Here is a 14925-nt window from a genome sequence, read left to right on the forward strand (position 1 = left end):
GAACTCCCAGCCTCAGGTGATTCACCTGCCTCAGTCTTCCAAAGTGCTGAGATTACAAGCACCTCGCCTGGCATGTGCTGGTTTCTAATTACAGAGAAATTATAATGGCTTTGATTTAGACTTGCAATCTCACACACTAACAGCATGAAATACTACATAAGGTGAACTATTATTATTATTAGCTTGCCTCTCTGATGAGTCACTGAAATATTCACTATGAAGAAATGGACTTAGAAATTGACAGTTGCCACAAAGTTGTCAAAACAATAGACAGAAATACTTTTATTATATTCCAAAACTTTCTTTCTGAAACGAGGAACTTTTTTAATGTGAATTTTTCTTTAAGTGAAATAAAATCTTCTTTTACAAAATATAAACAAGTACATAGGAAGTTATGGAGTAATGACAGCTGTTAAATTCTGGTTTAAGTTGGAGAATTGTATCATTTTATTTGTGGATACTTTTAGTGTGGATAAGATAAATCAATTGTGGGTGGTTTTGAGTTCCTGGGTTATATCATTTATTTTATTTTATTTTATTTTATTATTTTATTTTATTATTTATTTACTTATTTATTTATTTTTGAGACAGTGTCTTGCTTTGTTGCCCAGGCTGGAGTGCAGTGGCACCATCTGGGCTCACTGCAAGCTCCACCTCCCAGGTAGCTGGGACTACAGGCTCCCATTCTCCTGCCTCAGCCTCCCGAGTAGCTGGGACTACAGGCGCCCGCCACCACACCCGGCTAATTTTTTGTATTTTTAGTAGAGACGGGGTTTCACCGTGTCAGCCAGGATGGTCTCGATCTCCTGACCTTGTGATAGGCCCACCTCAGCCTCCCAAAGTGCTGGGATTACAGGCGTGAGCCACTGCGCCTGGCCTGCGTTATACCATTTAAATGGGTGCCGTTCAATGCTAATAACTATTAGGAATTTTTTTTTTTTTTTTTTTTTTTTTTTTTTTTTTTTTGAGACGGAGTCTCGCTGTGTCTCCCAGGCTGGAGTGCAGTGGCGTGATCTCGGCTCACTGCAAGCTCCGCCTCCCGGGTTCACGCCATTCTCCCGCCTCAGCCTCCCAAGTAGCTGAGACTACAGGCGCCTGCCACCACGCCCGGCTAGTTTTTTGTATTTTTAGTAGAGACGGGGTTTCACCATGTTAGCCAGGATAGTCTCGATCTCCTGACCTCGTGATCCACCCGCCTCGGCCTCCCAAAGTGCTGGGATTAACTATTAGGAATTTTAAAATGCAGAGGCCTAGGCCCTACTGCGAGACATCCACATTTAATTGGTCTGGGGTGGCTTTGGTCAGTATTGTTTAAAGCACCTTGGTGATTTGAATGCCCCCAGGTTAGAAAATCCACAAGAAGAATACTTCTTCCTAAATTCAAATAGTAGATTTCAGAAAAGTCCTGAGAATTGAATTAAAATGATGGGAAACTCATGGTTTCTCAACATCAACCCCATTGACGTTTTAGACAGTTTTAGACAGGATCCCTCTTTGTCTTGGAGACTGTCTTGTGTGTGGGATTTTTAGCAACATCCCTGGCCTTTCACCACTAAATGGTAGTAGAACCTCTTCCCACTTACACCACCAACAGTGTCTCTGACACTGCCAAAGGGACCCTGGTGGGGCAAAATCGCCCTGCTCCCCAGTTGAGAACCACTGACATAACCAATCCCACGTTCTTCAAATCATTTATTAGTTCTAGGAGAACCAACCAAATAAATAAACACATCCTTCAACTAAAACAGCATTATATAACAATACCCATACAGAGACACACACAAACACGAACACAACACACACACACACGTATGCACACAGACACACACACAACACATGACAGTATTTTTAAAAAGATGTTAAACAACCCATAGCACAGAATGTTTCATTCAAAACATTTTGGGTGATGTTTCAAATGAAAAGTTAACCAATGTGGATGTTTTCCATTTCTTCTACTGTTCCACTGCTCCATGCCCCACCCAAACCCTGCCTTCTTGCAGTTCCGATTTAAATAGTCTCAATGGAACTTCTTACAGAGATGAAAACCTTTCGGTATTCCTCTCTCTAACTAGAGGAAGGCTGGAAATAGCACCTGCGAGAGCTCCCTCCTAATAAACTGCAATTTACTGACAGTTTATCGTCTATCAGCTATCAAAGGTGTCCACAGGAAGAACAATGAGAAGCATTTATTTTGTTCCATTTGTTTGCTCTTACTCTCCTTTTTCTCTTCATGGTGGAAGAAAAGTAAGCTTAAATAGCTTTGTTTCTAATTTGATCTCCCCTCTCCAAGTGATTTTGTGTTTCACCTCTCTGGCAGCAAGTTCAATATTATTTATTCACTCAGTAACTCTCTGAGCCTCTTTCTATGTTCCAAGCCCTGGTCTAGACAGGGTGATATAATAGCAGGCTACATAAAGTCTCCACCCTCTTGAAGGTTACTTATTAACAGCCAGAGTTATCGCCATCACTCCACACTTTATTTCTGACTATGCAGTTTGCGTTTTCTATTGCATGAGCTCCTGTTTTTAACAAACTTATGAACATTTGTGACTAAAAATGTTAAGAAGTTTTTTTTCAATGTTGAACTTGCAGTCCTCTTCATGCTCTGCAGGGATCATATTGTAACCAGCATGCCATTTTGAGTGATTTGACAAACATTCCTGGCACTGTGTTCAATAAGTTCTAAAGTAATGAATGTTGAACAAGGAGGGGGCACCTCCAGTAGCCCCCAAATGGGACCTCAGGTCTGAGGTCATCGCTGGCCCCATTAGGAGTGGGGTAATCTGAGGGACACAGCTTTATTCCAGGTAGCCTCATCAGAATAGAGCCCTTGAAGGGGTTATCTGCAGAGGCATGTCACAGGCCCAGTCAGCTGCTGTGATGTATGAATTTTCCAACTGAGAAGCCCCTGCAAGTCTGTAAAATAAAACAAGGTTCATCAACAGAGTCTTGGGCAGAGCTGGGAAAATGGACTTGAGTTCTCCCCACTCCAGGTTTTGCCTGGACGTTGCTGAAGTTGAACATCCATGGCAACACAGTGGATACTATCGGGTTTCATCTTAGGCAAACCATCTGTGAACGAGGCCCTGGTACTTAGGGGAACCTTGGGGAACCAAAGGCCCAATTCAACAAGTGGGAGTGGAGCAAATAAAGTTTCCCAAAAAGAAATAACTGCCAAAATGCAAAGCTGAGATGCCCTAGAGCCAGGTGAGCTGCCTTCTTGAAAATTCCATTTCCACTGGACAACTGAGGCTTGTTGGGCCCTTTCCTGCCTTGTTAGTCATGTAGTCACCATTGATGCACCCCAAAACAGTAATAGCAGGCTGGAAAACAAGAAGACCTCCACAGCTCAGGTGTTCAGCTTTGAGAAGAGCCCTGTAGCAAGCTAAGTGCTGCCTTGCAAAGGGCTGCACCTGACAGGTACATTAGGGGAGGCATGAATCCACGACCCCAGGAGGCCCCTGGGTGGAGGCTGCTGTCCTCTGCCAGAAGCTCCACTTGGCAAATCGCCAGTCATAGAGATTATAGCTCAAAAGGGACGTCAGTGTTGTGGGGCCCCCAAAACACTAGCAATTCTGTACCTATGGTTCTCCACGATTGGAAGTCCCTGCCCCTGCCCCTGTCCCGACAATCACAGGACAAGAAACAGACTACAATGCATCAGTTTCTAATACTTATTCACAAGTAGAAGCAACATAAACAGTGTGCTGAATTGCCTCCAAAAGGCCCCACCCACACAAGGGCATTCCACATGTCATAAGGAACCTTATTCCCCAAAATTAGCTGAACTTGAATGTTCACTCACCACACGGAACCCGGTAGGATGGTGACTTGGGAGCCTGTATTCAACAAAGCCGTAATAATTTGAATCACTTCTCTGCAGAAAGTTCTCCAGCACAATTGCAGAAATGCACATGGTACTCAATTCAGCCTGGTGGCAGAGAGACCTTAGCCCTAGCCTTCCTGTCTAAAGCAGCTGAGGTTGGCTGGAGGTTGAGGTAGGGAGGGAAATGTGGGGGTAGACAGTACATCTGCTCAGCACTTTTATTTTTGCTTTCAAGTGATCTGCAGAGGCTTGCTTGTGTGATTAAACACATAGTATTTTTTGTTTTGTTTTGTTTTTGTTTTCCTCATCAATTCAATCAACTACCCCTGGAAGTTAGGAAATGTGTATTAGAAATCAGCCTGACGTTTCTTACAAATTGAAGTCTGAGGCCTTCACGACAGCTCTGGGAGATGCTTGGGTCAGCTACAATAGCTTCCCATAGTTTGAAATAGATTTCTTTGATTTTCAGAGAGGTGACAATTCCTTCTGCTGTCAATGGCATCTGCTGGGCATACAGAATTGCCACACGTAGGAACAACAGCTCACAAAACTCATTTGAACTGACTATGGCCAGGCCCAGCACATGCATGTGCAGGTAAAGATGACCATCCTGCTTGCTGTCTGGCCAAGAGTGACTATAAGACACTGTTGATTATGCTGTGAGATACACTTCAATTTCAATGATGTTAATATATGTAAACAGCAGGTGTTTCGGCCAGTCACGGTGGCTCAGGCCTGTAATACCAGTGCTTTCAGAAGCTGAGGCGGGAGAATCACCTGAGCCCAGGAGTTTGAGACCAGCCTGGGCAACGAAGTCTCTACAAAAAAAATACAAAGATTGGCTGGGCATAGTGGCAGGTGCCTGTGGTCCCAGATACTCACAAAACTGATGTGAGAAGATCTTGTCAGCACAGGAGGTTGAGGCTACAGTGAGCTATGATCACACCACTGTACTTCAGCCTGAGCAACAGAGACCATGTCTCAAAAAATAAAATTAAATTAAAAAATAAATAAATAAATAAATAAATAAATATAGGTCTTGTGAAATAGGCAGCTCTAGCTCACAACTCATAGGTTGGTTATGAGGCTGAAGCACCCCAATCCTTATTCTGTGTGCTAAGTGTGAGACATGGTAGCATGCACTCAGAGTAGGTCTCTTTTAAACTGACACTTGGTTTGCTTTGTTCTACGGACCAGCTAATTTGCCTATACTCGTTCTTTTCGTGACGACAAAAGAGAACATGAGAGAAAAGAACCCACCTTTTTCTCATGTGATGTTAAAACTGCATTTTGGATGAAGAATGGAACAAATAGTTCTGTAGAGTAAAGCTAAGAAAATGAATTAAATGGTCAATTGCCTTCAAGATCCTTAAACTGAGTCCATGATTTCTACTAAGGTGCTGAAATGCTCCTCAACTCTGCTGCACCCAGTCAAGATCACGACTCCTGCCATACCGAGTTACAACCAGGCTGGGTTTTCTTTCTACATTCTAAATGTGTGTGACCAATATTTATTTCCAGTATTACAGGATTTCTAGGAGATATATTAAAAGCAATTCTAGAACCATCATCTCAGACTTTAAAATTACATTGACTAACTGTATTGATTTTTATTTTTCATGCTAAATGACCAGTCTAGGAAACATGAAATGTCAGTAAAAAAGAGATTTTTGGTTTCTAATGAAGTCATAAAACCGGTGACATAAAGACGTTGGTAGATTATTACTAGCTGGGTTTCTTTTTTTTTTTTTTTTTTTTTTTAAGTCTGGCTCTGTCGCCCAGGCTGGAGTGCAGTGGCCGGATCTCAGCTCACTGCAAGATCCGCCTCCCGGGTTTACGCCATTCTCCTGCCTCAGCCTCCGGAGTAGCTGGGACCACAGGCGCCCGCCACCTCGCCCGGCTAGTTTTTTGTATTTTTTAGTAGAGACGGGGTTTCACCGTGTTAGCCAGGATGGTCTCGATCTCCTGACCTTGTGATCCGCCCGTCTCGGCCTCCCAAAGTGCTGGGATTACAGGCTTGAGCCACCGCGCCCGGCTACTAGCTGGGTTTCTAAGACTAGCACGCACATTAACATGACCCACTAGGAATGAATAAGATAAAATGCGTGGTGCTTTTTAAGAGATTACTATAATGTGCGGCTTATAACTGCAAAATGTGAGATCTTTCTTTATAGTATTTATGAAGTGCAGTAGATGGCTTAGAATATGTTTAGTTTTTTGACCATGACCAATGTTGCTACATTAACAAGCTCTGCTCTTAGAACGCTATTCACTATTTTTGCCGCCATAAATTGATAGGACATTTTAACAAACAGGGGTGTGTGTGTGTGTGTGTGTGTGTGTGTGTGTGTGTGTTTTTCTGTATGTTGTATTTTTTAAGAATAACTAAATATTGCATTATCTCTTATAAATATATGCTCATATTTTATGTGCTTTATTTGTTTTCCATTTGTCCTTCCATCATCACTTAAGGCACCCCTTCCTTCCACACTTGCCCTCTACACTATTTGCCAATGTTGGCCAGCGGCAGCTTTTTTTATTTTTTACTTTTTAATTTTAGAGATGGGATCTCACTATATCATCCAGGATGGAGTTGAACTCCTGGGCTCAAGTCATCCTCCCACCTCAGCCTCCCAAAGTACTGGGACTGCAGGTGCAGGCCACCATGCTCTGCTGAGTGAGCTTGTAAAGTACAAAACATGACAGCCTACCCTGTCCTCCACCCCCTCGTGATATCCCTTCCTTCAGAGATGAGAACCAACCTCTTCTGCCTGGCCTGCTCAACCCTTTCTCATCTGCATTGCCTTTCTTGGATCTAGTCTCACCCACTCCTCTGCCCACCGTAACCCCAGTGGAATTTCTTGTGGCACTGAAGCTTATGCCTTCTTCAGAAGATTAGCAAATGCTCTTCCCTATGCCAAATACATTTTCACACCAATCTTCCTAGGTCCTCCAGTCTCTGCTCAAACATCACCACCTCATTCTTCACCAAGAGCAAAACACTTCTACAACATCTTACAGAAACAGACATAGCCTTTATGAGTATCAATGTGCATGTTGAATGGGATTAAACAGTACTTAAAATACAGTATTTAAGTAGATTTTAATTTCTAGCTCTATATAACTAAAATAAAAAATAGATCTTATATAAAAGTTATATAATAGCCATTGTATAGCAATAAAATATATAAGTGGATGCATTGCATTATCACATATATGTACACCTATTAGATATTGATGAAAACAAATTTTAAAATAAAATGGATTATCATAAGCGGAGAAAGGTGTTTATGTGAAGACCCTCTCATTTCTCCATCTATATATACCCTCTACCCCATCACTCACTAAACCCTTATTCCCCTTCAGTTTTCTTCCTAACGCTTCCCTCTCCCTCAAGTTGTATTATTTATTTTTACATTCACTTGCTTATTTTATTTACTTGAGTGTTCTGTATCTCTCCAAGTAGAATGTAAGCTCCATGGAGTCGGAGCTTTGTCTACCAAATTTGCCACTATTGACACACAACAAACATTCATTAAGTCTTTACTGAATAATGAATGAATTATTCACGTTTACAGATCAAATACTATTTTATAATAAATGCATCTTGTTGTTGCTTTGATGTGATTTACACACTTAGGGCCCGACTGAAGGAAGAGTCTACTTTTCAGCTGCCTGCTTCTCTCCTTGGTGTGGAGTCCGGGGCATCCTCTCCTTTCTGACTTTAAGTGATTCTGCTCTCAGTTTGCATGTTTTTCTTTCTGTTTTATTGCAAATTTTGGAACATTTCTAGCCTGCTTCCTTTTAGGATATGCGTTCTTATTGTTTCCTCTGCCTGAAAAATACCGGGGGGAAGTTTTGCACAACTAACACCTTACCGCTGTTGAAAACTTGCTCCAATGAAACCTTAGTAAAACCTCCCCCTGACCTAAATCTTTCAACCTGGAAACTGACCCTCATCCTGGACATGCTGGCTCTTCTTGCTCTGGCTTTAGTTTTCCTTCCTGCCATGGGACTCAACAACAACAACAACAACAACAAATGTAGAATGAAGGTATCATTATGTAAAATATAAAAATAGCATAAAATCTTATTATAAGTAATATTTAATGCTTATTGTTTATTATGTCCCTGTGAGAGCACACATCTCTGTCCATCCGCTACTTTCCTTGTACCTGCCCTCACTGTTCCTGGGCTACATCTTCAAGCTCTGGCCTCAGGCTCTCTTCCAAGCAGGCACCCAGCTGGTTGGGCCAGTGGGAGGCAGTGGCAGGTGTCTCCGGGTGTTTGTGTCCTTTGTGCGTTTCCAGCATCTCTGGATATGCCTGTTTGGGTTTCAGCTTCCACCAGGTGGTGCCACCTTGAGCTTGCTAGTAACTGCCTCCCACCTAGGATCCTCCCTCTAGGGGTCTTAGTAGCTTCCGGAGTTTGCTCTTTCATCACTTCCTGAATTGCATTTCCTCTTTTAAATACTCAGAGTAGTTTTCCTGGCAGATCTTGAAAGATTTTTATATTTCTTCTGGTTTTTAAGTTGTCTGGAAAGTCAGGTCAGAATCAACGCAATGGGCATTAAGTTCTTGTCCCACCACATAATAAAACCAAATAATTTTGCAGCTCAATAAGTTCAGCAGAAGTACTCTCATTTTATAGGTTTTCTTCATTATTAGAAGAGAGCTAGCTGCATCATCAATCACCACGTGTGGACAAGAGCTATAATCTGATGTACAGCATAATGGCAGTTGTATATGGCAAAGTAATTTATCATGAGCTTTTAATGATACAAAGAGACACATTAAATTTATCTCTGTGTCCTTATCATTCAGTTCAATGCCTGGAATGTAACAGTTACCCGATAAATGCTTATTTAATGATGAAAAGAATGGACTGAAAGTATTAAAACATTATGCACAGGATGGCTATATGTTACACATTACAATACAAGATAGCACAAGAATTCTGGCAACCCATGAGCACATGAATTAAGAAAGATCTCCCTGGTTTGCAACACAAAAATGCTAAGGATGAAGGTGTCGTGCAGACAGACATGCTGTGAATCATAAGAGGGGGGAATTTCCAGGGAGTTCTCAGGATACCTGGGCAGGCAAACCTGCTGTAACCACATCTCTTGTTATTGGCTTCTCAACAGTGTCTTGGAACAGGTAACGGTGATTGATGTTCAATAGAGACAAAGAAGCACTCAGAACTCAGACCTCTGTGGGGAAGGTCATTCCCATAAGGTTTTGGGCCTACTTCTTAAAGGTCCTGGTGTTTAATGGACAAACAGTGAAACAGATGCAAGACTACAGAGCAGGGACAGAGACAAACTTGGATTATTGTGCCATCTTGCACACAGGACTACAGAGCAGAAGACGGAGGACACAGAAGACAAACTTGGATGATTCTATCCTATTGCCCAGGGTATAATCAGCAGGCTTGAATGAGTAGCTAAAAGAACCAAGATTCAATAATGACTTGTGCTCCATCATTTCATTAGCATACAACCCCATGTGATCTTAAACTGGCCCTTCCAAAGGCTGGCTTCACAAGTTGCTTGTTGTGCTACCATTGCAAGAGCTTCTGCTGGATCAAAGAGGACTCATGCTGTGTAGCATGGGTTTTCGAGGCACAGATTCCCTCCTGTGGCACTGATCAATTGTTCGTAGGCCAAAAGGTGCCACCATGCCCAGCACCAAATGGGCCACACAGGCAAAGGTTGACCACATTCTGCCCCATGTCATGGTGGGATACCCTGCAATTTCTTCTGGAACCAGAGAAGATAACCTGGTAAGGAGCAGCTAAAAGGCATTTCCCCAACCCCACCTTGGGAAGACAGGCTCTCGGCCCTTCTCCATCTATCTCTCTACTTTGAGAGGAATACAGGCCCTTCTACATCTTGCCCCTTTAGGATACAGCTTCAGGCTTCTGTGTGTCTCTATAAAGCTGCCTGGCTGTAGGTTAGAGATAGGACCTCAGCAGAGGGGCTACCCCTAGCTCACGGCATCTGTCACCTGGCCCCCCTGGTTTGGTATTGCCAGGTGGGACTTGAGCCTTGGGGAGCTGGCACCATACTGACTATACTTTTGTTGTCTGTGTAAGTCATACACTCTCAGAATCCATCTTGGCTCATCACCTCCTTACTGACCAAATCCATGAGATAGTGGCAAGCAAAGCTAGCAGGGGCTGCCACACTGTTGTTTAGGGGTGGTATGGCCACTTGGCTTGGTTTCACCTATGCTTCCGCATCCTTCTCTGTTAACTGACCCCAGTGCCTGCAAGGATGCTCTGCTGCCAGGCCAACTTGGGAGGACACGGTTGTACAGGACCTCCCCCCAGTGATGTGGCCACAAGTCTCTTTTGCTGTTCCTAAAAGGTTGGTAAACATTTTCCACATTTCTGTAGGTCAAGGTTCTCCTGTAATCGTAGTAACTCCATTGCACCATGCATGTGGCAAGTCACTGCCCCGAGACACCGGGTTGCAGCAGAGAAAGAGGTTTAATCATGGAGCTGCCAAATGAGGAGATGAGAGGAAACCTTAAATCCATCGCTCCATGGAATTTGGGGCTAGGGGCTTCACGGGTTTTGGAGTGAAGCGTGGAGATCACTGATTGGTAGAAGAGTGCAGGGTGAAGTCATGGGCCAGGGAGATGAAGAAGCTGTGTTCTCACGCTTATTGGGTTTCTCTGTGGGGGTCTTCGAACTGGTTGGCGTCAGCTGTTTCACTGGAATTCAGGATCTGCTGAATCAGTTCTTAAACAGAAGTCTGTGATTCTAACATCAGAGATCCTTTCAATAGGAACAACGGGGATGCAAATGGTCAGGATCTAGTGCTACAGGACTTGTGGTCACAAGGAAGTGGGTGCAAGTGCAGTCTGAGGAATGCTGAATGATGACTATTTCTGTCCAGAATTCTTGGGAACCAGTGAGGATGGCTTCCTTCCCGGAGAAGCCCCAGAACTCTTGTGGAGCATCCACTAGGGATGTATGAGGTAAAGGGGTTGATTCTATGAGATCCTCATATTGCTCCAGGTGTATGAGTCACTACTTGTCCTCAAATACACTGAATACAAAGGCATTTCCTTAAGAAAAAAGAGTGGGCTCATCAAGTCAATACCACACTATTTCATCAGCAAGAGCCTTCCTTACACATCCACAGCATGTGAACATCCCCCTCACTCAAAATACCCACAAAGTCCCCTGAGCAGACCCGGGAGCAGGATCATGGTTAAGTAAAGTGTTCAAGTCTCACTGTAGAGTATTTTCCTTTGGCCCCTAAGCCCTCTCCTAGCCATAGCTTTAAAATAAATAAATAAAAGCCCCAGCTTTCTCAGCCGACTGTCAACCTGTCATGTTTTCAGCTGTGGCTCTTGCCACAATTGAACTCAAATTCATTTTTAATGATAACATTTCTATACTTTTGCAAAGTATAACCCAGATGTGATACATGGAGAATAAAAAGCAGATGTCTTCATCCGATCCTGAATATGCTCCTCTCATAAAACATATCTGATCATGAATGTCTGAGGCTAGATGATGATTTATTGGAGCTGAGCTTTTCATGCCCCACCAAAAGAAAGCCTAGAAGCAAAGGTGTGGGAGTTTACCAGCTGTCCTGATGGAACAAGAGAGAACCCATTCATGTCTTCATCACTATTTTGCCCAAGGACAGTTTTTCTAATCACGCTATGTCGAGTTTTATTGCAAAGAAGGTTGTAATTTCCTAGTTCCTCTCTTCAGAATCACAAGTTACTAAGGAAAAAAAGAAATGAAAATTTAAAAACCCTAGGGAGCAACTTTACCCCATTTGTAACTGCAGAATACTCGGAAAGAGAAAAAAAATGAAGGTTTATTGTAGACACAAACGAGGCTACAATTTGTGAAAGTTGTGAGAATGAAATGGGGATCACTAACGTTAAGAAAATCCTGGCAAACAGAACCAGGGAAAACCATGGAGACGGTTCGCATGCTTGTAGGTCTGATAACAAAAACTATCACAAAAGGCTGCAAAAACCACAACCTTGCACAAATGTCATCACAACCTTACACAAAAAATACTTCTATAAGGACATCTGCCAAACAACTCCCTGTTCAAACTCGGACTGGTGTCACCTTTTTTACTGACTTTTGTAGCCAGAGATAATTATTTCAAAACAATTACATCATCCTCCTCATTTTTCCCTTTAAAAACCTTTGTCTTCTTTTACCTCCCTGAATATGCATATAGTTTACTATGGCATGTGTGTTTCCATTGCAATGCTCTGTTCACAAATAAACATCTTTTCTTTTGGAGAGACTCTCTGTTATTTAGGTTGACAAAGTAAAATGTAGTTTTCACTATTTTGACTTCATGGGATTTCCTTTAAGTCTCAGGCTCACCAGTGCATGTTTATATGGAACGAAAAAAAAAAATCTATTATTTGAACAGACACTGCCACCATAAGAATGTGGGATTTAAAGATGGTGTATTCTAACTTCTTGAGGGTCTGAGTTTAACATTGATTCCAGTGTGCTGAGATTCCTTTGTCTTTGGGAATGACCTGCTTGTGTTTGGGTGGTAGAATCCAAGGGCCACTTTATAGAAACAGAGAATCCCAAGTTCAAGGAGACTTTAAATATTTACCAGTCCTAAATCCACAGAGACAGAATCCAAAGATTAGTGGTTGCCAGGGGCTGGGAGAATGGAAGATTGGAGGGTGATTATTAATGGGCTTTCTTTTCGAGGTGACAGAGATGTTCTGGAATTAGGTAGTGGTGATGGTGATACTTGTACGCCCTTGTGAATATACTAAAAACTAGTGAATAGTTATAAAGTGGTGAATTTTGGACTACGTGCAATATCTCAATAAAAATGAATGAAAAGGTCAGTACTATGTTAAAGTTCTTTTGTGTGCATGCACGCACACACGTGTCACCAGTCAGTCTACATATTCATATAGCAATGCTCACATCAGCACCCTTGCCATGGGATCACCCAGCTTATGTACAAATACCCCCAGGATAGAGAACGGCACCACCTTTCAAAGCAGCCCCTTCCATCGTTGAATGACTCTCGTTGTTAGAAAACAATTCCTCTGGCCAGCTGAAATAGGCTTTGCTGTGGCTTTCACTCATTGGCACTGATGTTATCCACTTGGAGCTTGAGAAAATGATTTTATGAATCTTTATGAAAAAGGTTCCTTAGGAACAACATTCCCATTACTCCTGGATCATCTCTTCTCCAGATTAAATAACTTCAGCATCTTCAACCACACATCCTGCAACTTGGTTTTGAGTCGCATTTCTCATCACTCTCCTCAAAGTGTGTTCAGTTCATCCAGGTTTTTTCAATAGTGTGGTGTCTTGAGCTGGAAGAAGTACTCCTGAAGTCATCCGATGCAGCTCTCCAAGAAGCAAAGCCCAAGTCCCCAACATCTCCCCTGACACTGTGGTGAACACCAAGAAGGTGTAATAAGATCAGATGTCTTCTCTCAAGTAGGGCTGCCAGATAAAATAGAGAACTCTCAGTTTAATGTGAATTTCAGGTAAACAATGAAACTTTTTTTGTATAATCATGTCCCAGAGACTGCATGGGACACACTTACACTAAAGAAGTATTTGTTGTATATCTGAAATTCACATTTATTTGGGTACCTCGTAATTTTTGGGTCGATTTTATTTTTTAGAATGGGTTTAGATTCACAGCAAAATTGAACAGTAAGTACATAAGGTTCTCTGGTATCCCCTTCCTCAACAAACCCACATGCACACTTTCAATATTCCACATCAGACTGGTACGTTTGTTACCATTGATGAGCCAATACTGATACACCGTTATAACCTAAAGTCCATAGTTTACATTAGGGTTCACATTGACGAATGTATAATGATGAGTATCCACCTTTATAGTATCACACAGTATTTGGACTGTCCTGAAAAATCGTCTGTGTGCCACCAATTAATCCTTTCCTGCTCCCAACCCCTGTAAACATTAATCATCTTACTGTCACCGTACTTCTGCCTTTTCCATAATGTCATCTATATAGCAGGAATCATACAGCATGCAGCCTTTTCAGATTGGTTTTTTTCTTTTGGCAATATGCATTTCAGGTTCCTTCTGATCATTTCATGGCTTGCTAGATCATTTCTTACAATTGCTGAATGGTATTCCATTGTATGAATGTACCACAATTTGTCTAGGCACTCGCCCATTGAAGGACATCTTAGTTGCTTCCAAATTTTGGTAATGATAGATAAAGCTGCTTCAACATTGACATACAAGTTTTTGTGTGGAAATAAGTTTTCAAATCTTTTGGGTAATTACCAAAGAGTGCAATTGTTAGATCATATGGCACATCTATGTTTAGTTTTGTAAGACTATGCTTAGTTTTGCAACACTTGGCAACCCTATTCTCAATGAGTTGCACCTCTTTTGAAGAGGCAAAGAACAAGCATTACTTCAATGAGAAAAGGCTGTGAAGGACATCTGAAACTTGTGTTCACTCATTCATGCATTCATTCATTCATTTGATATTTATTGATCACAGTCGTGTGCTAGACCCTGGAAATACAGACATATGTAATGGAAAAAATTCATGCTGTAAAACAAACCAAAGCAACATAACAAGGGCAGCAGGAAAGGCTCCCAATATGCAAGTGACAGAACGAAGAAAAGATGGAGGAATTTTCCCTGCAGTGGCTTCAAGAGAGGCTTAGAGAGGTATGAATTAGCAATGTAACACATTATCCAGTCAACATCTTTTACCTTTCTCCTACACTGGGTCTGAGGACACAGCTATCGTGAAACAGGTGACCCCGCCCAGGATCCTACAGAACAACAACTAAAGCATGTTTGTGCAACTAAGAACTACAAGCTCTTCCTCATGATTTGGACAATAGAAGCCTTCAAAGAGTGATTATTTTTCCTATGTTTTCTTTCCTTTCTCTTAATGGAGAATTCCTTCTTCCACCCTAAAAAGGAAACATGACCATCAGTTTCCCAAATATGAAGAGGAAAATGCATGTGTGTGCTAACAGTGGTTACCACCTAGTAGAATTTTAAACCTTTGTTAAAGGATTTTTCCCCTTAATGGTTGAAATTTTCTAAGTTGAGTAAACATTTAGTA

Source organism: Macaca thibetana, chromosome X, assembly GCF_024542745.1.
Source record: "Macaca thibetana thibetana isolate TM-01 chromosome X, ASM2454274v1, whole genome shotgun sequence".
NCBI classification, from domain to species: Eukaryota; Metazoa; Chordata; class Mammalia; order Primates; family Cercopithecidae; genus Macaca; species Macaca thibetana.